The sequence below is a fragment of the Gopherus flavomarginatus genome, chromosome 7 (assembly GCF_025201925.1).
Source record: "Gopherus flavomarginatus isolate rGopFla2 chromosome 7, rGopFla2.mat.asm, whole genome shotgun sequence".
Classification (NCBI taxonomy): Eukaryota; Metazoa; Chordata; order Testudines; family Testudinidae; genus Gopherus; species Gopherus flavomarginatus.
Genome location: NC_066623.1, coordinates 12,820,120 through 12,847,632, shown reverse-complemented (window position 1 = coordinate 12,847,632; position 27,513 = coordinate 12,820,120). Strand labels below are relative to the sequence as shown.

The 27,513-nt window shown below is 41.4% G+C and overlaps 1 protein-coding gene and 1 long non-coding RNA gene across 3 annotated transcripts in view; one reads left to right on the top strand and one right to left on the bottom strand.

Annotated features, from left to right (window-relative positions):
* TCF7 (transcription factor 7) overlaps positions 1-27,513 on the top strand; it is a 66,472-nt gene that overhangs the window by 1,598 nt on the left and 37,361 nt on the right. The gene's annotated exons all lie outside the window — the stretch shown is intronic.
* On the bottom strand, positions 11,041-26,782 carry LOC127055690 (uncharacterized). The gene is made up of 3 exons (XR_007775565.1): positions 26,514-26,782; positions 25,076-25,506; positions 11,041-11,611 (listed from the first exon to the last, which is right to left on the bottom strand). It is a non-coding gene; the product is annotated as an uncharacterized LOC127055690 (long non-coding RNA).

Below are 27,513 nucleotides of genomic sequence, written 5' to 3'. Positions count from 1 at the left end.
GGAGCTTGATTACTTTGTTTCCATGATAATTGGCCCAGTGATATGTTAAAGTGCGATTCTTCTCTGAAAGTGGACTCTAAAATTGTCTAATGGTGCATGAAGCTAGTCAATATAATTGCTTGTTCCTACATCTTTTCCTCTTTCTCCTGTTCTTTCCAGTTGTTTAACACACTTGCTCTGTTTTGTCTATTCAGTTTGTATTCTCTTCGAGGCTGAGGCTGTCTGTTGCTATGTGCTTGCAGATTGTCAAGCACCATGTAACCCTGCTCTATAGCGGCACAACTGTAATGCACATAAATAATCATATGCTCAATAAATGAACCTTTTTCTTTCTTTTTTTTTTTTTGGACTGCCCACCCCGCAAACTTAGGCTCAGGTCTGAGAGTCAAGCTAAGTTCTTTCCTTCTTGTGCATTATCACCAATAAATAGAAGTACTACAGGACAAATTATGCCTTCAGTCTCCCTGTAAAAATTCCATTACCTTCGCCGGGTTTGCATATCTGTGAATGACTGGAACTTGAACAATTCCATTGATGATGCACAAGGAACAGAATCCAGCTTTTTCTGAGTTGCCTCTGCATTGCTAGCAGAGGTGTTTTTTTGTTGTTGGTTTTTTTAAACTAACAACATTATTTTTGATCACTATAGCCAGCTGTTGTGTCTCTGAATTGTTGAGTGAGGTGGACAGTTTTTACGTAGTCAGTGTGGAATGGCACTTTAAACATCGGTTATGTTTTTCTGAACAGAAAACAATGGAGGAAGCACAGTTTTGCAGCAAATAAAACTGAACGTGCTTTAAATTACATTCTGAATATCAAAGAGCACTTATTGAATACACATTACCGCCCTTCCGTTCTGCAGCCGGCACCTAGCTGCTTCTGAGAGGGCCTGGCAAACGGTGTACCACTGTGTATTAAATACTTGAGAGTTCTGGTTCAGTGATGTTGTGGCTAGTAAATCTGACCTTAATTGTTCATCATCCCTATCAGTGCAGACATCAGGTTTGAGTTCAGCCACCATGGAGTCAGAAGTAAACATGCATCTACTGTAAGATCAAAGCACCAGAGAAGTGCGCATGTGCTAATAATAATAGCTTATGAAAGCTCATATTTTCCTTCAACAACATCCTGTCATTTGTGTATTAGCTTTGAAAGAGTAAAAAACATTCAATATAATTTACTCCAGTGAAGTGAGAGATAAGGCAGATATTTGATTGCACCAATGCGTATGTGGTTTGCTAAAGGACTGTATATGAACCACCTCTTCAGTGCATGTGAGAGTCTAGTATGCAGAAACTGAGCTTGCTGTGACCAAAGTACCATTGTTATCTGATTTTTTAAAAAAAGTTATATACAGTCTGTGACAATGTGATGCAGAAAGAAAGCTGAGGTAAACAGTCACAAAGTTGGTAACCGCATCCACACCTGGTGGACCTCGGAAAAACGTCTGTAAACAGATTGCGTAGAGTGTGAGGTTACAGCTAGGCTAAACATGGGTGAAGATATGTAACGGTTTCTAACTACTCAGGCAATCTCAGGAAAATAATCAAGTTTTTTTTTTCTTTTTAATACTGGTATTTTTGTCTCAGTGGCGTTGCTCTGGATGCACTCAGTGTAATTAAGATCAGAATCTGGCCCGCTTTCTACTGCATGCAGACCTACCAGGCTTTTTAATCAACTGAATAGAAAATGTGTGATCGCTAGAATGAGATCAAGATAATCACTTCACATGAGGCGTTTCAGGACAAAGTGTCCTCAACATTAGCCTAAATGTCAGATCAACAGTGATTTATTTTTCGGACTTACATGACCTACTTAGGATGAGGTGATCGGTCTTCATAACTGGACATAATGAAGCTAGGACTCAGGAAACTGTCATTGTTAAGTACTGTAGAGACTTTGCCTATCAGTTTTTGTGATCTAGGACACAGACCTACATGTTGTGTTAACGTTTGTTTCACTCCGTACCAACTTATTATGAGCCTGCTGGCAGTCAGTCACAAAGGCTTTCGGGACTTAGTTAACTGCAAGGGGTGATACTGGGAGATAGGTGACATTTGAACTAGGCATAAAATAGAGCCATTTTGCCCAAGATCAGTTAACTTATGGAGGTCTGCCAAAAGGAGGGGCCAAGATGGAATGAATGCTAATTGCTAGAAAAGGCTACTTTTCTTTCACATTTCACACAAAACTTCATCAGTGAACTGAATGTCAACATTTGCAGTTATCTAGTCTCAGGAGAGAGGGGTCATTTGGGGAGCAGGAAAGCAGGGGTAAGGTGGTGAAGTAGTGCAGGTTAGTTATTAAAGATGGGCTGGTTGAGGCACTGTAGAGTAGCTAGAAAGGCAGATACGGATACCTTTGTTCTCTAAAAAGGTGGAATTAGTCAATAACGTAGCTGAAGTCGAAGTATCTAAGATCGAATTACTCACCGTCCTCACGGCGTGGGACTGATGTCTGCGGCTCCCCCTGTCGATTCCGCAACTCCGTTCGGGTTGGTGGAGTTACGGAATCGATATAAGCGCTTTTGGGGATTGATATATCGCGTCTAGATGACACGCGATATATCGATCCCAGAGCAATCGATTGCTACCCACCGATACGGTGGGTAGTGAAGACGTACCCAGAGGAGCTGTTCTAGGCATGTTTACCCATCTCTCTGATCCCTTTGCTTCTATGATGTATCCTGCATAAGTCTTGTCTTTATTTTGTAAGCTCTTTAGGACAAGGACTCTTACAATATGTTTGTACAAACAGCCAACACAGATTGGACCCACTGTTAATTGGCACCTTTAATTACTACTGCAATAATCTTAGCAACCATAAAGCTAGAAACTAACAAACAAACAAACAAAAAGGGCTGATTCTGCAGCCTGACTTTGAAGCCAAGATGGAATATACAACAAATTCTGCAGCCACTGAATCCCAGTGAACATGAAATCCTAGTTAATGAGGTGGTGTTACAGTAAAAATAATAAAATATAGGGTTATTTAATGCAGAAGAGAGTCGTATCTCAAGGGCAGTGTTATAACAGAGAGCCTTAGATGGAGGATGGACTATACCTGTTCTCTGCTTTCAACAATTCAGCTGTGGTGTTGCAAGCAGGTCAAATTGTAATAGTTATTTATTATTTGTATTTCCATAGTGCCTAAGAGCCCTATTCATAGACCAGGACCCCATCGTGCTAGGCTCTGTACAAAGACTGAACAAAAAGATGGTTTCTCTCCTGCTGAGCTTGTGCTTTAAGTATAAGACAAGACAATGGATAGGGGAATAAAAGGAAAAGGTGAACAGGATAGTTCAGCCTATACGCAGTGGTCTTGGTGCATTAGCAGCCTAACTATAGTCAAGTTTTTTTAGGCATCATGGCAAAGGAGAGTTTTAAGGAAGGAGTTGGAGGATAATGAGGTAACTTTAATGTTCATGGGAAGTTCCTCCGAAGTGTGAGAGGCTGCATGGGAGAAAGCATGAAGATGCTTGTTGGAAAATTTAGCGAGTGGGTGATAGAAGATGGCATCACTGGCTGATCAGAGGTGGGAGTCGACATTTTGATAATGAATGAGAGAGGATAGGTAGGGTTGAGATAGACTGAGAATGGCTTTGAGAGTGAAGTATTATGTCTGATGAGGAAGAGAAGCCAGAGCCAGTGGAGAGATTCAAAGAGGGGAATGGCTTCGTCAAAGTAATGGGCTAGGAGAATGATCTTTGCAGCAGCATTCTGAATGGATATGAGTGGGACAAGATTGCATTTGTCAATGCTAGAGAAAAGGATGCTGCAGTATATCAAGATGTGATGAGATGAGAGTTTTAGCTGTCTGGATGGACAGGAAGGGCCATATCTTGGAAATGTTATTTAGACATAGGTTGGATATAACCTTGGGAGTGGAGGTCTGGGAGTCTGAAGACATAGGGTTTGTTCTCAGCTATGCCACCGACTTGTGGTGTGACCTTTGGCAAGTCACATCATCTTCGTATGCCTAAGGAAGGAACACACCTTAGGGCTCTACATGATCATAACAACAAAGCTCACCCCCCTCTGTGAACGGTTTTAGAATCCGTGATTAAAAAGTACGAAGTATTTGTGTTAAATTAATATCTGCCATTCTAGTATGTAATTAAAGTGGAGTATTTATGCATACATCCTGCTCCCCATTAAGGAACAGAGTAAGTCAGACTGCTTTGCCATTCAGTACCTGGCCTAGAAAGATGATAGAGGTAAGTGATGCCACGGGCATAGTTTGGAGAGGGTAGGGGGACATTGTCCCCTAAAACTGCAAGTCTCGGGCAAGTGTGGAATTTGCTCCTCCCATTTGCCTGACTGGAGCTGCCCCCTCCCCCCAAATATAGAAGTCAAACTACACCTGTGAGTGTTGCTATGCCTGATGCTAGAGGTGCTGCTTCTTTGGCTCGCTGGATAGAATGTTTTGAGGGCTGCAGGTAATAAGATCTGTGCTGCGTGCATGCAGTTAGTGCCTAGTGCTGCACCATTGAAGTCAGGGAGCTTTGCCATTAGCGTCAAGGAGCGCAGGATCAAATCCTTAGCTAACAATAGTGCTGCCAGGGCAACCAAGCGTCACTGCAAATTGGCAATGGATGGACTGATTTCTTGTAAAGTTCATATATTCAGAACTGAACCGAAAGGCAAACTGCCTTCACTGTGGAGAACATATAATGTACTATTTTGTGTACATGTGCTCCACTTCCTATTACAGATGGAGCGGATTACACTTGCCTGAGTCCTGAGAGATTCCTTCATTAGACTGATTCAGCGGAGCTGCTCCATTAGTTTCTTTTCTTGGAGATGAAGGTTGAGAGTTATATTCTCCACATGACATGCAAGTGGTTAGCTGGTGAACAGACAGTATTTCTTTTTGCAAGGGCACGGGGTTCCATGTTTGCACTGTCTGGTTTTGTGTCACTAAACAGAACCAGTGCCAGACCAGGAGGTCTCCAGCTTTTCCATTCATTGACCCATCTCAGACAAATATTCTCTCCCTACCTATCTCCGTCCCCCAAACAGACCGCTGCTTGGTTCACAAACTATAAACATGCTGAGTAGTACCTCACCCTCGTTCACTTAGCCTCCCTATTCCCATAGTTATAAAATACCCAGCCATTTCACTTCTCAGCAGAGACACCACAGCACACGAGGGATTATTGCCCAAGTTTTGTTACTTTTACAGACTATAGTACAGTATATTCACTAGTATAATATAAAATATCATAGCTCATAAGAAGAAATGAACAAAGTACATTCGACAATGTAATCTTGATTTTTCGCAGTCTGTGGTGTTTGCATGTTGCTAATTCACAAAAGGCGGTAACCTGCACTGAAGTCACCAGTCACTAATGCAAATTAGCAAGGTTCTGATGTATATAAATAAATAACTTACAACCCCTCTATTACAATTTGCCTTCATCATGACTGCTTCACAGAGATGCTGAATCTAATCAAGAACAAACTCACTCCCCTGCCAGGTACACAAAATAATTAAAAATAAGGGCAAAAGCTGAAGGTACTGTAAAGAGCATCTTGTCTACGTGCAGAACACACAGTGGCAACAGTGATGATGTTCTTTTGTTTCATAATTGATGTGTGGCTTCCCTGGATATATTCCTTTGCAGATTCAGGGCTGGATCCTCAGCAGCTGTAGGTCAGTTAATGGAGCTGCACTAATGTACACAAGCTAAAGGTATGGCCCTTATACTGCCGGCATCTAGGAACTGCAGGTAATATAGTACCCTCATCTTCATATTTTACCTTTGACTTTTGTGGCAATGGTTTGCTGTTTCCCTACAGCAGCAGCTCCTTTGACTTTTTGATCATTCTTGCACTATATGGAAGAAGTCACAAGGCAGACTAATAGGCCAGTAAACTCAAGGATCAGTACTTTTTAGTCATGGTGGACTGTTAAGGAAAAGTCCTAGGAATCGAATAGATATTGATAACTTTTTTCTTTGGAATTTGTTAAGCCAGACTACAGCTTTCTATAGCAGGATATGACACGGTCACCACTTCCAGAGCACCCCTCATCAAATGGGCAGCTCTGCAAAAGCCCTGCCTCAGTTCTGCCTCCCCCTCCCTCCTCCCCCCTTTCTCAGGGCTCCTCAGATAAACTCCAAAACCTGGGTTGGCTGCTGCAGTGACTTGGCCCTCCAGCTAAGTCCTTAACAAAAATCCATCCCTTCCAGGGAAATAGAGTTCCTTAGTCCACATTCAAAACAAAATACAAAGTCTTCAACCCAGTCTCAGACTGAGGCCAACATCTCCTCTAATCACTCTGCCAGCCATCCAGGCTCAGCTTTCAGCCCTTCCCAGGCTCTTTTCCATCTCTCCCCTCAGCCCATCCCTTGGGTTGCTTGCTGCTCCTTTCCAAGCAGGCACTCCCAAACCTTCCTTCCTGGAGTCTTCCACATGCCTCTGCCTGCCTTGTGTTCTCCTCAGCGCCATCTGCCATCACCCTTTCTCCCCAAGCCTCTGGACTGGGAAAGGTAGAGTCCTGATTGGGTCACATGTTATTCATTTTCTTCACCTGGTGAGAGAAATTAACTGCTGCACAGGTGAGGAGAGATCCATCTTCCCTTAAACAGCCAGCCAGCCTGTGATACAGGGATATAATTCTTTATTAAATTCTGCACAACGCTTAGTGTACTTCAAGGAAAGGAGATAGTTCTCTGCAAAATTCTGTAGATTTTTAGATAAAATTCTATAGAATCCTATTTAACGTCTGTAGTAGTCTGTTGGTTTCGTCCCTGTTAAATTCTATATGACTTGTTCCTAAAGCAGAGGTCTTCAATCCGTGGGGCACCTCCCCCCCATCCAGGCAGGGTGTGACTGGGGCCCGGACCAGCCCCCACAGGGGGTGGGGAGGAAGCATCACCCAGATCCATTCTTGGCCCTGGTCCCAGCTGCTGGACCCGCTCCTGGGGTCCTGGCTGCCGGTCCTGCTCCTGGGGATCTGTTTCCAGCTGCTGCTGCCTGCCCCACGCCCTGGGCTTCTCACTCAGCTGTGGCTATAGGCCTCAGCCCCTGGCCCCTGCCTTGGCTCCAGCTTTGGCCCCCTTACCTTATCCACATGCGCCCTTCCCGGAGCTGCGGCCCGGCTCCATGGCAGAGGCGTGGACAAGGGTAAGGGCGGAGGCATGCATGAGGTAACAAGTTTGGGGATCACTGTCCTAAAGGTTTTACACTCCTCGTGAATGATGAATCAAAACTTTCTGATCCAAGCTGTAGTGGTACATGTCATGGTTTACATTTTGGGCAGTGTGTCTACATGAGAGATTTGCACCAGTGCAGCTGTCTCACCAGTGGCTAAAATCTCAATGTAGACAAGGCCAGAGGTCTATGACGCTCAATCTTTTGGAGTAGTTGTTAAAATTCAGGGTCCTGTCAGTTCTTTATGGGTGCTAAGGCCCAGAGCTTCCAAGGTCTGCAGGTACCTAACTCCCATTTCAATGGGATTTAGGTACTTAGATCGAAGGCCTTATGGCATTGTGAGTAAAAGTAGAGTTCTGAAACACTGTCCTTTATCAGAAACAGCCCCTAGTTCCAACTTCCCGTAAAGTTGGTTGCTACTTTCCACTATACAAGTGACTTAAAAATGTCTGTGTATTCCATGTACATAGGCTCCTACCCTGCAAACATTTAAGCATATAAGTAACTCTGTGCACATGGGCAATCTTGCTATCAGCTATACACACCGTATAAATGTTTGCAGTGTCCGGGATGTAGTTTGTAAAATGTTTAGGAATAAATGTAAATGCTAATAACAATGTTATTGGCTAGGATGTTCAGAAGGACCCCAGTGTGGTTAAATGCTCAGCTCCCATTGAATTTCAATGAGATTAACACACCTAACTATCTGGAGCGCCTTTGAAAATTGTACCTCTTAGTATTATTTTAAAATTTATGACAAAGTGAAAAATTGTTTAATTTCAATCCAGGAGACAAACCCAATGTAAGACGTAGTAGATACAATCAGCAATATACAGTTTTATTTAGCCAAAGACAGATTTTGCATAGAACTGAGGAGTATACTTTCACCCATGGCCTGTTTTAATATGATCAATTAAACAAAGATTATAATTATGCTGATTTGCAGCTGGATTATTTTAATACTTTGCTACAACATCATTTTGACTGGAAGTATCTTGAAACCTGTAGATTTTGCTGTTAATCATTATATATGTGAGAATTAATTCTTCTTCTGATCTGATCAGATGTTTAGCGTCTTACACTGTTTTAGACAAGACAAATTGAGTAATATGGGACACAGTTGATTTCATTGTCATTTTGGGGTTTGAACGATATCCAGGCAACTATCCCAGTAAATTTCACTGCATCTATCTTCCAAGTCTATTGCTGATGTCTTATAAAATAGCGCACTGGGACGGGTTTTCAGCCATAGGCTGAATAGCCAACTAGTACCCAGGGTGGAAGCAAAATTTCAGTTTTGAAGACATTTTTAGGCCTTCTGTGGTATCAAAGGGGATAATTTTTTCCCTGAACACTTTGATTTTGAAAATCCTAACTCACAATTCATGTGGTCTAGGAGCTGGCAGTACTTACAATGAGTTCTCCAGATTCAACAGGAGCCTGCAATCTGTTGGAGTGCAAAATGTAGGCCAATTACATCAGCAAAATAAACCTTTCTTTGGAGGGACAGCGGTTCCCCGGTCCCCTCCCCATAAACACACACTTTCCCTCCATAAACATTTTAAATGCCTTTTTTTTCTTAGTCACTGAAATCTGTAACATGGTCAGGAATGCACTATGGCCGCTGCAAGAAATAAATGAGGAAAACGAAGTCTACGCATGCTACAAAACTGTAATCTTTAGTTTATGGGGGGGAGAAATTGAATTTGCCTTGATAAAGTCTGGTATCCTGCCTTCAGCACTGACCAGTGTTTGATAGACTCTACAACTAAAAAAACAAACAAACCTAAAAGCCATAATTTAAAATTCTCCATATTGTCCTCATCTAGTTTTCTCTGGAATCTCCCTTCAGCTTTAAAATGTTCACCTCAGTAGGCAGAGCGGAGGTTTTGCACTTTATCTTACAATTGACTTGCCTGGTGCTAAAATCAGAGTAAGACTTGGAATTGGTACAGAGGGAGCAGAAAGAAGGAGAAAAGACAGCAGTGGACTTAGTAGTTCTTCAGTCCAGTTACAAAGAGGAGGGTCAGTTCAGTAACTTAGATACATAGCAAAATTATGCTTATACGGGAGATAGGCTGACATCTGTTGGATGGAATGGCAGCCTCCTCCCCAGTCTTTGGCCTCTGTTATCTAATGCAAGATACCTGGCACTTCTGTTATCTAGGTTCCCACACAAGAAGATAACCTAGCAGATGAGAGAGCTGGAACCCATTGAAATAATGGAAGGAAAGATCAGAGACTTGTAGATGTTTGTGTAGCTGGTGTATTCAGACTTTAAGATATTTACCTCATCCAAACTCTTTTTTATCATGTACTTTTTATGATGTACCTGCATGTAATTATCAAAATCTGTTTGTTGATAACCAATCTGGGGGGAGAAAGAGGAGTTGCATTAATTTTTGGTTCCATATTCTACACACGCACACACTCCCTTCCTCACTACAGTATACATTTTACAAAGCATCCTTTTTCTCTGGAAATGTACACTGTGGCCAGTATTTTTTTTAAACATTCTGTAAGTGTTACGTGTATTGGTGGCAATGTGAGTGAGGGCAGATGTCCCAAATGATAAAACTGTTGTAGCACAGGGTGTGGTGTTATATTAATTGCTGGTGATCATGATAATATAGTCCTTTGCACTTATTTATTTAATCATCAATTTGGTTTTCAAAGCACAGATTTGTAGTCTCCTTATAATGGCTTGTAGTGGTACCCAAAGACAGTATTCTGCAGAATATTTTTATATGCAAATTGATCTTCGTAAAACATGGAGTGTAAATCTGAATGTCCTGGTCAGATTCTAATTCAGATAATTATATTCAATCTCACTAAACCTTCCCTGCATTTTCATGTGGGTATGATATTCTTTGCTAATTGTCCCAAACTCTAGAGTTACTGTGCAATGATAAAGATGTTTAGGGTTGTTGCTAAAGATATTGAAAGGGGTTGCATTAAGAGCACTGCGGACTAAAGTCTTTTTATTTTCTGCATAGAGATGGGAAGATTGAATGGGCATGAAATTAACTATCATTTGCCTCTCTGTTGAGACAACTGTGGTGCTGTGTTTTTGTGGAGTGGATATTGGAAGCTGGATTCATTTTTCAAAGGCCATCAAACAGCTCTCAGATTAAAACAACTTTCAGTCACTACTGATCTGGGCTGGATTCAGACTGACAACCTTGAAGCAAATGTCTCTCTGGGCCAATGCAAATCCTATGAGTTTTTCAACCCTCAAGTAAGGTTGGATTTAAAATGCAAAATTGCTGGGTTAAACAGGGTAACTGGGGCATAATTTGAAGATGATAGGGCTGGGGGACCATGTGTCAAAGTAGAATCTGGCATATGTAATCTTTAGAATTGGTGGTGATGTGCAAGGAAAGAACCCAACTTGGCTTTCAGATCTCAGGACGAGTTTTCAGGATGGGCATATAGAAAAACTATAATTTTATTTGTAAACTTGGCAAATGTGTGTTGAAATCACTGAGCAGCAATAAACACGGAACCCCTCATGGCTATTTTTGTAAAGCCACTTATCAAACCCACACTTTAAATGTGAAATATGCTATTTGGAGATGAACCCACATTTAATGTGAAATTCATAATGTCCACCTGAACTAAAAGGAGATTTAAAATTATTAAATCATTTTCTTTCAGAAATTCAACTATAAAGTTACTGTTTAATAATTTCATCTTGTAAAAACTATGGCACTTTGTACAGTTGAAGACCATTCGTGCATCTTGTTGTACCATAGCATAGGTTCAGTATGTGTGTTCATGAACAGTTTTATGGAAAGAGCTATGATAAGCCAAGCAAGCCAATACACGGAAGATTCTAACAACCACATGCAACAAAAATGACTCTAGGATTTATGTTCAGAATGTCTATTGTAAATCATCATGTTCCATTTAATGTTACTGGTATTGCAATATATCTACCCATTGCAGCCTTCAACAAGATATGTAACTATCTGTGAACATCCAATAGGGAGAACACTGAGAAATAACAGAACATCAGCTTCAGTTGCTTCTACATTTACTGTTTAAACCAGTGGTTCCCAAACTGTGGTCTGTGGACGATTGGTGATAGCCAGAGTACTGACTGATGGCCCAGGAGCTGCCAGATCACATGATCTTTGCTCTCTGACAGTTGCTTCTACAGGTCTCTAGGTTGTTCATTGCAAAGAAGAGTGTGGAAGCCTATAAAAGCAGCTGGAAATAAGGAGAAGCCAGTCTTGCTGCCTCTACCAGCCTCCTCCTCTTCCTAAGAAGAGGAGAGGTAACAGGGTCTTTCCTTAAGGACTGGGGCCACTAATGGAACTGGAGCGGTCAGCCACCAGTGGGGAAAGGAATGTCCAGAGAGCTCAGCAATGTGTGGAGAGGAGAAACAGGTAGCTTGGCAGGTGTTCTTCACAATCACAAGTGGGCGTAGAAGTGTCCTGGAGACAATCTGTCTAGTAAGAGGAGCCCATAGTTTAAAAAAATATAGGAGAACCCTGGTTTAAACCAAGCCATTATTTATTCCTCTTAACATATGGTTTCTATTGTACAAGATAACTAAATAGTAATTTTCCTCTTCAATCTAGCTAATAATCTCAGCAACAAGTTTATGTGAACAAAACCCATTTGTTTTATATTTCCTTACTCTTCTACTCCTGAGTAATGCATGAGTAAACCCTGCATGATGCATATTACACATTGGAGCTCCATAGGGCGGTGTTTGGAAGCTAATGGTAAGGACTGGTATTTTGCCAACCCGTCTTACCTCCAGATCACTGGACACTGCCTCTGGAATTCCCTAGAGTGCTGGGTGGAAAGAAGTGATACTGGGTGTAGTAGGAAGAGAGCATAAGACATAAGCCCTTGTATCAGATGCCTGGTATGAGGCAGGACCTGTTCACAGAAATCGGGCAAGAACAGGGCTGATATTGCCAAAATACACATTCCTAAGAAGTGATAGGCACAGAGTACTCCCGCAAACACATCCTGATGTCAAATGATACCAGAACATCTCAATATCCAGGATGGTACAAAAACATTCCCCAAGGATAACAGGAACACACTGACCCCTTCTAAAAGATAAAGTCAGGATGACAGTCTGTAATAGAAATGTTTTAATCAAACCAACAAGTACAAGGTGATGGGTAATAACTAGACACGTCAGGGAGCAGTAACTAACTATGTCAGAGGCTGTACGTAACTTGTTTGTATCCGGGTATAAAGATGTATGTCAGAGGGAGTATCTTTTTGTGCAGCCAAGAGGGGAATGGAAAGTCCTACCGTTCACTGAGCTGCATCCGCATTGTCACGGGTATACACATCTTAGTATCCTTTTAGAGTTTGCCAGGTACTATTACCGTGCTTTGTTGATAATAAACTTGGCCTAGTGCCTTCGGACCTTAACAGAGCTTGAGGTCATTGGGCAGTTCGCTTGAGATCTGCTATGCTGGCTGTCAGCGCAGAGCTGGGGCAGCACACAGAAAGAACACATGGATGCAGCCAAACATCTAACCTCTCTGGGATGGACTGGGGACTCTCAGGTAGTTCAGGTGACCCCATTTTTATTAATCTCCACCAGAGGAAACTAAAGTAACAAAAAAAAAATCTCTTTTCATCTCCTGGGGTAGAGATCAGTTGCCAAGTCTGATTTTTTTAAGTTTTGTCTATCTCACTGCTTGTGGCAGTAAGTTGTCATTTGTAGTAGGGAGTAATGATGGTGCTGAGACAGCCATAGACTCCTTTTAAAGAAAGATTACTGTACCCTACAAAGAATGTAGGCAAGCCAGATTAAATGGTGCAGCTTTCTTAGGAAGAGACTAGCAACAAATGCAAATAAGAATATCTGGCCACTCACACAATGGCTTTGTTTTCTTTCTCCCACTCCACTGCTTCTGTTTTATCCACCAGCGGACAAGGAGACAATATAAAACATGGAATAACATCCACTGCTCTATCAGAGGAGCCCTTTGAGCCCTTCTGCTGCTTCCCATCCCATAGCCACTTTCCTAATAAAGGAGAGATGTGAAAAGCCTGATTAGGAGCCATATGACTTAGGAACTTGCCTTTGAATCACCATAATATCACAAAATGAATGGAGCTCTGGGGCTGGGACAGAGATCTCAACCCAAATCACCACGAGGGCCTGATGGCCTCATCACTGACACACACCCCTGCTGCTCTGGCCCTGCCCCCACTCCACCCCTTCCATGAGGCCCTGCCCCTTCCCTGCCTATTCCAATCCCTTCTCCAAAGTCCCCACCCCAACTCCACCCCCTCTCTGCCCCGCTCTTCTCCCACTCCTCCCCGCTCCCTCCTGGAAAGCACTAAGCACTGCCAAACAGCTGTTCGGTGGCAGAAAGTGCCTGGAGGTAGGCAGAGGAGCAGGGACGCGGTGCGCTGTGGAGGGGCAGCTGGGGGGAGTTTGGCAGGCTGCAGGAAATAACTCCGCGGGCCGCATGTGACCCACAGGCCACATGTCTGAGACCCCTGGGCTATGGTCTGATCCCTAAAATCTTAAAAGATCCAAACTGCCACATTTCTTGCTGCATGTTGGATGGTGAATGGGAGTGATCCTTTAGACACCAAGCCAGCAGTGTTTAGATGCAGGCCGTGGGGCTGGAGAGCGGATTGGTATTCATTAGTCTAGTACCTGACAGTACTGCTGAATCCATCTCAGACAGAGACACTGGGGAAAGGATTCGGAGAGTGCAGGGGTAGTTGTACGCAGAATCTGGTCTTAACCAACCCAGACAGACCAGGTGTTTGGCCCAGAAAAATAAACCAAAATTCAAGCTGCAATTTTGCTAGTGCTGCACAGGACACAATGGGGCCAGCTCTGAGGTTTTTTGCTTGTGGTTGAGAATTTAACTTTCTTGTTTTTGAAAGTGCTTTGAAATAAGACAGGTCAGGGGTTAGATTTTGAAATGAAACTAGGATTTCTCTGCATGCAGGAGCTGCTTGTTTGCAAATACAGTGATGTGAATTTAAACCCATTGTGGTTTACCATGGAAAATAGAGACGTAGTGTTTTTCACTTGAACTACACTACAAATAAATTGCAGTGAGAGGAGACCACTATCGAAGAGTAAGTAACTTCAGGCATGAAACTAAAATTAACCCCCCAAGCACACACACAGCTCCTCTCAGGTAACTTCCTAATATGTGCTATTTTAGCTTGCGGGCCAGTTACTGTTGCTAGTGAATAGGAATTGGTGGCAACTTGACAGAGTTTATAAGGAAAATCTGCCTTGTATCACCTAATTAAATACATTTGAACAGATAAAGCCTTGTCTACACACAAAAGTACTGGTCAAGTGGTACAGCCTCACTAGTGTAGATGCAGTTACACCAGTATAAAAGTGCTTATACAAGTATTGCTTATTGCCATAGCGATACCAGTATAAGAGGAGTAAGTTCTACTGATATAAGCACTCTTATACCATTATAACTGCATCCACAACCATATCAGTAAAAAATAAATAAATCACACCCCTGACTAAAATAGTTATATTGGTACAAAATCCATGTGTAGACAAGGCTTAAGTCTTTTATTTAGAGCCATAAAGTTTAAGGCTAGATAGGAAAGCCAGATCATCCAGTCTGACCTCCTGTATATCACAGGCCACTAAATACCACCCAGCCACATCCATACCAAGCCCAATACCAGGATTAGACCAGTATTACAGTCCTCAGGAGACTAAACTCCTGCATGGGCTCTTGTTCAGGGATGAAGCATAAATGCAGTCCTTGCATCTCCCTGAGTGTAAGGTTATATACTTGAGCATAGTACCCCGATGGCACTACGTTCCCCAGCATGGGAAGGGCATGTGTGTGGCTCTCCTACACCAGTTAGAAGGTGTACACAGGTCACACTATGCACCTGGTAACCCATGACTGCGCTACCTTCAAACACTTTCTGCACTACAATGGATCAGGCCCCAGGGAGCAGAAATGCAGAGTGCAGAGAGGCTGAGGCCCACAGTGAAGGGATGTGCAGAACATAAATTCATTCTAAACAAATACTATTCATTCTAAAATATCTGTTACTCAGTGTCAGGGATAAAATTATGTCTGACCAAGTCTAAGAATAATCACTAGAGATTGAAAGTTTCTGGTTTGATATTGGAGATTCCATCTGCATCAGAAGAGAGGGAAACCCAACAGACATCGTGCCAATGAGATCTTCTGGATTCATTTTATGTGTTTCAGATATAGGGGTCAGATAACTTCCCCCAGTATTCAGAACTGCATTCATTTCCGATTCTTTCTGGGCTAACTTTAGAGTTGGATACACGCAGCCTATAAAGTTCAGAATGGGCTGTGGGTTTCACATATTAATGTATAAACCTTAAGTGAAATGTATTCAGCCTCTCCCTCTCTCGCACACAAACATGCTTTTCCGGAGCTCAGAGGATTGCCAATAGAACGTGGAACCTTTCACTTCAGTTGCTTCTGGATGGTCAGTTATCAGCAGTGGAAAGAGAGCATTAGTTTTCAGATGGCAATAATGGTGTTACTTTCTCTCTCAGACGTGGAATTTACCACAATAATCCATTCCTTTGTAACCTCCAGAGTGGTTATTGCAATGTGCTCGACATAGGGCTATAGCTTGAGACCATTTGGAAATTGCACATGGTGCTGAATATGACTGGCTGCTTGTTGAAAAGTATTTAATGCAGGAAACAAGATATTCCACAGTTGACACAATTGATTTTTGGATGAAACTTAGGTTGTTGGTTTTGACCTGTGGTATAAAAGCATTAATTATTAGGGTCCTGACTACATTAGAGCAAGCCTTTTTCCGCCTGTGATACCACTGCAGCTGCAATCAGATACTGGCTGAGTATATTTCTGCATGTGGATTCCTTTCCTTTCAACCCTTCTTAAAGTTGGTCTAGCTTCAATTCAAGCTCAAATAAAAGTATCTGACCTTCCCAAGGATTTGCTCTGACGGATTGTGCATTTTCTGGATATGGGTCTATCTAAACCTGCTAGCATCACAACGGAGGATGCTCTTTCTATGGTCGGAGTACAAAGCAGCAGGGTGTTCTTTTTCATTGTCTGATTTTGTTTTGGGATTTATGAAGGAAACTTTGGTGCTATTTCAGCATCTACCAAAAAAGCCTTTCTTGGAAAAATCTAGGTTTCATTAACAAATATGTATTGTCACCACTACTGTGAACTTCATTAAACCACTTGACCAGAATCTTTTCCAAAAGTGAATAAGGTGAGCTGATGTACTGCTTTGAGGTTCAGTAGTATAACAGAGAGAAAGCTTTAGTAAGTTCTATTGACTTTCAGAAGAGATCAAGGCATTTTAATAGGGAGTGTGAAGGATCTGTTGATAGCCCTAAAGATAACCGTTTGCTCTTTGGATCTTGTATTTTGCCTGGATGCTGTGTTGCACATTAAAAGTAGTTCAGTCTCCAACTCCATCATAAGAATCAGCTATTTTCTGATCTTGCTTGCAAATAAACCTGATGCTTTTTTTCATGGCGGTATACATATGCAACAGAAGGACCTTTCCCACTTCGCAGCTTGCCGACAAATGTTCAAGATACGTGAGTGTTACCCCTATTCTGCATGAATAAAATAGTTTCAGCATTCATTTGATCAACAGTTCAAATAGTTTCAGAAGGGAAAAAAAAAAGGGATCAAATTGTTTGCAATCCCACTTTCAGATGGCCCCAAAGAAACTTAAGGCCAGAGTTCACCTAGAATTGAATAACTTGCTGTACTCCAATCCGCTCCGATTAAAGTTTCATGAAGATCTGTTTCTGAAAATAGTGGCTGAATGACAAATGAACTTGCATTTTAGGGCACATCTTTTGTGATTTGACATTGTGTTTCAAAAGATTGAAGTCATCTCACAGGTTCAAACCTGCATCCCATTATGCCTGTGGACACCTCAGTGGTAAAGCCATACATCGAGAAGTTAGTTCTGAAAAACAATGATCGTTTTCCTATTGATACTCCTTCCACTTCAGGCTTCCAGCTGTATTTTTTCTTTCTGCATGCTTTGTGAAATGCTGTATACACCTACTGTAATCTATAAATAAAAAATCAGATGCATTTAATGTTTATTAAAATCCTCTTTAAATGTATATGCAAACTAGTTGCAGCCACAGGCTCTTGGCAAGTTGCCTATGAAGCCCTTTGTACTCTTACGGTTGTATGCCACTGATGAGGCAGATAAATTTGTCTCCATCATCATAGTCTTGTCTAGGCCCTGAATCTTTTTATAACCGCTGGAAGATGTAGGTTGAGAAATGCTGGCTTGATTAACTGAGCTTGCAGCTGGTCTTCTTTGCATGCCGAAGTCACACACTTAATCGTTCCAGTCATGGCCTATACCCGTGGAATCTATGAATGCATGTCTTCTGGAGGCATCCTAATTCCTAAAGTAGTAAGTGATGAAGCATCAGGATCCATCTTGAAGATAAGCTATCTAACTTTAATTCAAGCTCCAACCTATGTGAGAAAATGCTAGCTGTGCAGTCTGTTGGCTACCATTTAATTAATTATTTTTGTTTCTTTAGATTTTTAAAAATGCACCTCTTCAAAGCTCAAGACGCATGTGGACATAATTTTTTAAAATACATAACAAAATGAGCAACCCTTGTCCTCCTACTAGTCCAATATCTATCCTGATCGCACCCACCAACACAGTTTACTGCCTCAGCAGGCCTGAAAATCAACAGACCTTGGGTCTGTCACCCAGTGGATGGAATGAATTCCATGTTTGAGGAGCTTTTTGTGAGAGAACCCTGCTTGCAGCTCCCTTACATTACAATCTGGAGGCTGTTTGCCCAGGATTTGTTGATCTAACTTCCTGCAGTTTCACAGGAGACAAGAGGTGTCACATTTAAGGAATTTGAGACAATAGGTGGCAAAAGGAAATATTTCTCCAGTGGAGATTATGTTGGGTGGTTGTGGTATCAGACTCAATTCCTCTCACTTTACACTAAAGTCTGTATTAATTTTTTTTAAAACAATTTTGTTGAAGTATCTTATTTTAGAAAGTCTTCCCTTTTACCTTTGACAGGCAAAATACCTAGTGACAGTGAACGCTGCCAAAACTTTCCCAGATATAATCCACAGGTGAAAACAGTCTGGGTTTGGCATGGACAATCCTGGGCTTTTAAAGCTCATCACAGATAATGATGCCACAATCTATGTCCAGGGACCATGTTGCAGCACCATAACCAGCTGCCTCTCAGCTGTTCACAGCGAGAGGCCAGTATGCAAACATGACCCTTCCCTAGATCCCAAACTACTGGTTTATTTAGAGAATTGTCCCTGACACATTTCTTTTTAAGTTGGCAACTACAATATTCATTCAGTTTTTTTTTTTAATGAATTGGCTTCTGCTCTCCTCATAACGTTTTGTTTTCTTTAAACATTGGTGCAATAAAGTTTTGCTAGCACAAATGCTGGTGGGAAAATGAATTTTAAGCTGACACTTTAGTACTAGCAGAAAGATAATTGACTTTCAATCAGATTTAGGTTCCTAGGAGCCAGATTTGTAAAGACTTTTAGGCCTTGTCTACACTGCCACTTTACAGCACTGCAACTTTCCTGCTCAGGTGTGAAAAAACACCCCCTGAGCGCCGCAAGTTTCAGAGCTGTAAAGTGTCAGTGTAGACAGGGCATGAGCTCTGGGAGCCGCACTGCCAGCACTGGGAGCTATTCCCCTCGTGGAGGTGGGGGTTTTAGAGCTGGTGCTGCAACTACACAAGCCATGTGAATGAGCTGCGGTTGGAGCCCTTTACATGCCCTTAAACAGCTAGTGGGATTTTCCAAAGTGCCTAGTTACCTAACTCCCATTGATTTCAGTATGTCTAGGCACTTCTGAAAATCCTAAATACCATCAAAACTCTGGCCCTCAGTGCCTCATTCACTTTTGAAAACAGGACTTAGAGCGTCTCGACATGCAAAATTTAGTTTGGGTTGTGAATCTACCTCACTCCAGCCTGCTACAGCACTCACTATCAATGCGCGTCAGCACGGTGCACATGGACAGTTGGTTAATGAGCTTGAATCTAGTCCGCTTTGAAATGGGTTTCACATCTCAGCTTTCCGCAAACTGAATATTCATGTAGCTAAGCCGTGAGTCTCCTAAGTCACTTAGGTGCTTTTGAAAATTGTATCCAAAGTTCTTGCAATGGAGACTTCAGTGCAACTCCATATTGGTGCAGGGTGTCTGCCCAAGGACCTCCCCAGGTGCAAGGGGAATAAAACTTGTATTGCTCTGGTATATAGATTCAGAGGTCTTTTAAGAACCAAAATTTAAAGGATTTGTGCGTGCAGTTGCACTTCTCTAGTTGTTTTACACCAAAGGATTTGCATCTTAGGCAACCAGAGACACAGATGAGGTTATCTGCCATTGGAAATGCTTCTATATACAATGGAATTTGCAGTAGTCTAGTAAATTATAATTAGGCTGATATGACTCCTCCATTATTGTCTCTCACACGTGCGCGCGCGCACACACACACACACACACACACTTTTGAAAAAAACTAAATAGACTTTTTTAAAGAAACCATTGTCAAAGGGTTTCAATGTCTCACTATATTCTGCAGAGTTCTTTGGGGTGGGGGAAATAGCTCCCTTTGAACTTTGGCTCTCTGATTTTAGTGTAACTTTTTTGGTTTTGAGATCTATGGATCTGCACTGTGCTGAACTGAAAAAGAGGTACAGGAATCCCTGTCCAGTTCTCCTAGGAGATTAATGGATAGAAATATTTGGTAGAGTTGCGTGGCTTTATACTTGCCAGCAGATGTCATTGTAGCCAATGCAGATTAGGATGCAGAGGATGAGAACAGAGAAATACACAAGTTCAGTTAACAACCAACCTATACCTTAAATTTAAGAAAACAAATCAAATGATCACTGGATCTCATTGCTGTATTTGAGAAATCCAGGTTAAGAAAATTAGGGATAGCTAATTTAAAAGAGTTGTGCCTGGGGTGTAACATACCACACAGTAAAGTTGTTTTCTGTGGAATACTTATGACTCATATGTCACAAGTTAAATTATAGTCCTTTTGTAGCAGATTTAATATTAAAATTTAATATGTAAGCAGAAATGTACTTAATGATGATGCTAATCTGGATCATATAGCAGACGTGTCAAGTCTGAATTTATTTTCCCAGGCGTGTATTCCTTTCCAAAATTCTGTGAGGAGCACCAGACTTAACTGCAAAAGGAAGCGCTGGTCATTTCTCTTACACCTACCCCTCACATCACTACCTGCTGAAAACTCTTCTGAAATCATAGGGCCTAATATCAAAACCCACTACAGCATGGCTAATACACGTTAATTCCTATTCAGTTTAAAATGTTGTTTAGAGATGTGTCGGTGAATCAATTCAAGTGGACATTTCTTAGGGGGAGAATAATTCTGCATATATTATGGTTTGTTAAACATCTGGGGTGAAATATTGGCCCCACTGAAGTCAGTGGCAATGCTCTCATTGACATCGTAGAGGCAGGACTTCATCCCTGAAATAGAGTTTAGCAGGGGTAAGCAACCTATGGCACGGGTGCCAAAGGTGGCACATGAGCTGATTTTCAGTGGCACTCACACCGCCCGGGTCCTGGCCACCGGCCCGGGGGGCTCTGCATTTTAATTTAATTTTAAATGAAGCTTCTTAAACATTTTAAAAACCATATTTACTTTACATGCAACAATAGTTTAGTTACATATTATAGACTTATAGAAAGAGCCCTTCTAAAAACGTTAACATGTATTACTGGCATGCGAAACATTAAATTAGAGCGAATAAATGAAGACTCGGCACACCACTTCTGAAAGGTTGCTGACCCCTGGTTTACAGTCTAGATCAGGAATGACGTGAACATAGGTTGGAAAACATGATCCTACGCCATATAAATGCATTGCAAAAGAGGCTGCTTAAATTGTCCCGTAGGATTTGTCTAGATGCAGAAAATAGTCCTTTTTAAAAATGTGTTAACTAGCACGTTTTAACTAATACAGCTTAAGCACTACTGCAGATGGGAGTTAACACAATTTAAAGGTGTTACATCCTGTGTATACTAGTATTTAAGGGCGGGGGGGGTTTGAGGGGCCAGAGGAGAGTAATCTCTCCTGCATCTTACAAAGTGGAAGCATTATTTAGTAGCTAAAGCACAGACTGGAGCATTGGGAGGTCTCCGTTCTATTTCCAGCTCTGTCCCAAGCACCGTGTGTGACTTTGAGTAAGTAATTTAATTTTCTGTGTGTCTCAGCTTCCCTCTCTATAAAATGGGGAGTAATATACACCTACATCATAAGGCTATTGTCAGGATTAATTAGTCTGGGCTTTTGAACAGGAAAAACACTATGGGCTAAATTCAGATGTCCTTACTCATGGTAAGCACCTATTAACTTCAATGAGAATGTTGCCTTAATAAGCACATTAGGATTTGGCCCTATCTAAATGCTGAACATCATTGTTACTAATAAGGAAGAAAGACATATGCTGACCAAACCATACCATAACATAGCCAGAAATCCTGTTAAAGATGTAATTATGTTTACTGCGTTGTATGTATAGTGGCTACAGAAAAAACCTTAGCTGACATTTAAAATAGATGAACTTTGTGGTGGAGGAGGAGGAGGAGGAGTAATAAAACCTTCTTAAACAAAATGAGAGCTCAGATGCCTTTTCTATTGGCTTATCTCTTGTTTTTCATTTTAACTCGTGATACAGATATTTAAAGGAAATTGTGCACAGAAATGTTTATGTATTGTTTGGACAGCACTCAGAAGTGTGCTAGGTCACTTGGAGATACACAGGCAAAGATAAGGGCCCTGCCTGGAAAGTTTACAGGCTGATTTTAGACACCACAAAGCTACAGGATGGCGAACAACAGGGTTAGGTGTGTAAAGACAAGATTTATAATACTAAGATCTCATCGTCACCATTAATTTGGGCCTGTGCCACATTTTGAGAGTGTTTTTTTACACATTCATATTAATTCATTCTCTTAAATTTTGTAGGTGTGAAGGCAAAAGGTTTTCTAAATTGGAACAGTTGTTGTTACCATCATCTGTCAGATGCTACTAGTGTGAACGAACACAGGACAGACAACTCTTGCAACCAGAGGCAGTTTTTTAAAAAGAGCGTTGAAATTAATTTTACCTGAAAAGAGAGAAGATGGTAGCCACTGGTGACCTTGTACAGTCTTTCCAGCAGACTTGGGGGCGGCTAAATCTGAAGAGATTTGGCCTCATACCTTGCTTGTGTTGTGACATAATGATATTTATGTCATGGCACCAGCCCAGAATATGATTTAACTTTAGAATGACACAGGTTAAAAAGGTGGCAGCAAGTCTCCATTCGCAGTCTGCATTGCGATCACCAATGGCGTTGTGCGGGCATTAGTACCACACGGGAAGATTGTAAGACTACTACTAGTTTATAGGTCCTAGATGCTAGAGAAAGCAAAAGAGGGAAAGTTAGTATAATAACAGCAAATTATATGTTGAATGACTAGTCTGCTGAACACTCCCCTCCAGTCCACAAAATGTTTAATTTACCACCTGGTTGCTTTCCAGCCACCATTTGTCTCCCTTTGTGCCTCTGGCTGTGCGGTGTGATCCCACAGCAGACCAATGCCACAGATGTGGCAGAGGGAGTGGGAGCTAAGGGCAGGTCTACACTAAAAGCGATAGTGTTTGGTGAAGACGCTCTATGTGGCAGAGCGTCTCCCGCCAACATCGTGCTGTTGTGGACAGCGCTTAGGTCGCTGTAACTTGCGTCGCTCAGGGAGGTGTCTTTTTTCACACCCCTGAGCAACTTAAAGTTGGATCGACTTAAGTGGTAGTATAGACCTGCTCTCTGCCCATGTGGAGGTCCCTGGCCCCCAGAATGTTCCACCTTTGGTTCATAAGGAGCAACCATAAGAGAGAGAGAATCATAGTGAGTTTTGAAAATGGCAAAGACGTGGAAAACAACAGAACTTTAAGGGGAAATTATTCTGCAAATCTGCACAGAACAATATAGAGTAGTGAACATACATCCTCTAGCAGTGTTGTCTGCTGGTAGAGGTGCTTGTACCATTAGATTCTAGAGTGCCAGGCCCAAAGGTCTTTTAGTGGAGGAAAAGGAGTAACCTGGCCATCAGACCACATGAAAGAGTGTGGGGGTGTAGCCAGCTGTAACCAAACATTGCAATAAACCGTTTTGGATTTGCAGCCAAACACCGAAGAACTGGAAATCAAATTTATATATATATATAGTCATCACTGTTACAGTAAAGGCATATATAGTACAATTCATGACTACTGTTATGCTGTTAACCGCTATTCAATATTATCAGACATAGAATGTAATATTATCCCAGCATTTACTGTGCTGTACTATAAATGTGTTCACTATACTGTTACCAGCTGTTCATCTGCAATGCACCTACTTCAGCTAGCTGAGCTGGCAACTGTGGCATAGGAATCCACAATGCACAGTCACTGCAGACTTTGCAGGGAGTGCTGCGTATTATTGTACCCACCCACCCCCCAAAAAAACCAGACCATGGTTAGTGTGAGCACAGTGGCAACTAGCAGTGTTTCAGTCCCATCACTGGAAGTTTCAGTGGTATGATTCATTCTCTCGTGCAGACAGAGCTTCTCTGTTTTTGCAAGGGTACTTACTTTCCAGAATGCTATTTCTGTCCCATTGCTTCTAATTTTGATGTTTACTTCTCTCTGCTACTAATCAAAGATCTGGCCTTTTGTTTGTAAGGATCAGATAGGGAGATGGTTTTCTATGGTGCTTTCACAGGCTTGAAATAATTTCACACTTTTCTGGAAAAAGAATGAGAGTACTTGTGGCCCCTTAGAGACTAACAAATTTATTTGGGCATAAGCTTTCATGGGCTAAAACCACTTCATCGGATGCCGAAAGCTTATGCCCAAATAAATTTGTTATTCTCTAAGGTGCCACAAGTACTCCTGTTCTTTTTGCTGACACACACTAACACGGCTATTACTCTGAAACCTGACACCTTTTTGGGTGCAGCTTGGTTAAAGGTTAAAAAAAAAGTAACAGCTTGTGGGAGTGCTAATTACAGCCAATTATAAATTGATTCACCTTTCTTGGTAACAAAATGTCTTGCAGAATGCCCCTTATGAGAGATGATTGTCCTCCAAAATGACCTCCATGGGCTCCCCATGATTCATCTGAAGAGGCTTCAGAGCTGACTAAGCCTCTTCCAAGCTCCCTTTGTGTGCTTAGCTCAAGGCTCAAGATACTGAAGGCATAAAAATATGACTCCTTTGCACATGATCATTATTGTGATGTGACAGAAATTTTGGAAACAGTTAGCCTGATTGTCTCTACTCAGGATTATGCATTCCTTAAACAGCCTGATGACAGTCTATCCGGTTTCTAGCACAATTATTTCTCTGCACAAACATACATTACAATAAAGTGCAAGTGCAATATACCTCCTATTGAGCTAGCATGATGGCTTAAGATCCTTCTTAGAGATGTCTCAACATTTGATGGGATTACTGTAGCTAAACATGACAGGCTTGACAAATAGCACATTCGCATATGTGTATTTGGAGTCCTTCCAGCTTATTCTAGTACTTGGGGGCAGGGGAGGAGTTATTTTCTTCACAGTATATAGAGAAGGCCTACTCCTAAATTGTATTATTATTTGTATTGCAGTAGCATGCAAAGGCCCCATTCAAGATCCTATTGAGCTAGGTGTTCCAACATAAGAAGACACAGTCCCTGGCCAAAGAACTTAAGAGCTAAGACCTGTGAGTTGTGATTGAGCTGTTATTGTATGAATCAGGACAGTCACACACAAAAAAAACAGACCAAAAAACAAAAAAACAAAACCTGTAGGGGATAGCTATGAAGATAAGATAATCCCTGTTTAATGCAATGTATCACCAGACTTACCTGTGTTACTGGCATCTTCACAATACTATAGGCAGGGATTTATCTTGTAATAAGCTTAAGGGTAACTCTTCAAGGTTTTACACAGGAACTTTGTTCACAAAAGATAGTTGGTTATATTGCAAAAAGATTGTACGTGCACAGTCCCTTCTATACACCGGTATGAAACCATACTCCTTTAGTGTGGTTCTCTTGGGAACCAGGATAAAATACTGTCAGTTAAAAAGCAGAGATGAAGTAGATTTGCAGATGTTCTGAAGATATAGCAGAGCTGTAGCTGCTATCTTCATGCCTGAAGCAGCTTTTAAGCCTGGTTTTCTCTTGAGCCTGGTAAAGCAGGTGGCTTTTCAGTGGTGCAGTTGGTTTGAAGTAGTTGTAACTGGAGGTGAATGATTAAGAGGAATACACTAATGTCTAAATAGGTCACTGTAGTCCTAAATAAAATAAAATTGTATATTCTTGTTAAGACCTTCAGACTGATTTTTGGTATCTTTGTTATCTATTTAGATATTTATGCCATGCATCTCACCAGAGTAGCTGAGTGTTTTACTAGTTTAAAGCACTTTGCATCTTTCATGAGTGTAGAAAAAGAGAAAATATAATGTAAAAAAATATTTGAACTGTCCAGTGTGTAGAACATGATTGTTGCTGTGCATTGTTTACCCCCTCACACATTATGAGTGAGATTTTAAGAAACTGCTTTCAGGGTCAGATTTTCAAAGTTACTTGGGCACCTAAAGATGCAGATAGGTGCCTAATGGGATTTTCAGAAGTGTCTAAGCAAGTTAGGCACCCCCCTGAGCACTGCAAGTTTCAACGCTGTAAGAGGCCAGTGTAGACAGTGCACCAGCACTGGTAGCTACGCCCCTCGTGAAGGTGGGTTTTTTGGCACACTCTCCCAGCGCAGTGTGGTGACTCCACAAGCCACGTTAAAGTGCTGCTGGCAGCGCTTTAACGTTGCAGGTGTAGACAGGCCCTAAGTATCAATGATTTCAGTGGGCGTTGAGCACCTAATCTTCTTAGGCGCTTTTGAAAGTCTCATTGGGCACCTAACTGTATCTTTAGACACCTCAGTATCTTTGAAAATCTGCCCTTCTGTGCCTTGAAGTTAAAGGTAAAATTCCCATTGACTTGAGTGGGAGCAGAGTTAGGTCAATGCTGAGCACTTGTGAAAATATGTCTTTTAAAAAAAATAAAATAAACTTTTCCCAGCCTCACAGGTCACTTTTTCATTTTGTCACAAATCTGATTAATGAAAAACTGGAATTTGGGGCTGACTGTACAGGTTATGTTCTAATTTATAATGGGAGCAACACAGAAATATAGATGGGTGAGTGGTCCATCTAGTCTAGCATACCCACTCCTGACAATGGTCAGTACCAGATGCTTCTGAATAAGGTGCAAGAAACCTCATAGTTGACAGTGATGGAATAACCCATACCTGAGATGTTTCTTCCGAAATCCTGTCAACTAGAGGTTGGCTTGGATGATGATGTATGTCTTAAACAAGTCCCAGCTCAATCTCCTGTATAGTCTGAAACAGTATCAAAAAGTAAGCAACAAATTAAAGGGGTATGGTTAGACTTAGCAGTATGTCTAATAAATGTCTTTCTTTGTGGGACACCTTAGTTTACTAAAGCTTAGCTTTAAATTATCTTAGACAGCGGACACAGAATAGTCAGTTTCATTTTTGGAAATTATGTTTTAGCACAGAATCATCATGTTAGGGCTGCAAAACACTGCAAGGGAATATTTAAATCCCAACCAAATAAAATATTGTTTAGTGTGGATTTTTTTTAACAAATCCTGAAAACATTTGTTTCATAGAATATTTTTTACTTTTATAAAACCTCGATTAAGGCCTCAGCTCCATAGCCTGTCCCATTATAGCAAGTTTCCTTTGTCCTGTGAGAATGATCCCATTATGGAGAGGGGGCTTTTTGATTCTCAGACTTTCAGAGATCCAGGTGTAGAACACACAGGCCTTTTAAAAAAAGTATGGCAAAGACCCTAAATGAGAGAGAGACAAATAAAAAATAGCAGCATACGGATCTGAAAATGATGTTGAGGTGGGTGGGGTAGGTATACCACTTGGGTATAATTGATGTTTTGTATAACCTCCGTTTCAGTGTTCAGCATTGCCGCTGTCAATTACAGTAAGAAAACAAGGATAATCCAAAGTAAGTTCAAAAATGAGTTCCATGCTGCAAAACGACCTACAGCTGAGCAGTAGATCACTGCCATTTTATTAGAGCGCTTGTGTATATTAGTTAATTGTCTGGCGAGAAGCATGTATAATTCTATCATCAGAGAAAATCTTATTCCAAAATATCCACAAACTTGGTATGTTGACTGAAAACCAGAATTGTAATTTGTCTTCTTCCTTTTTGTTTTAAATCCACTTTTGGAACAAATCTGGCTGCTAAAATTGTTAGAGTGGA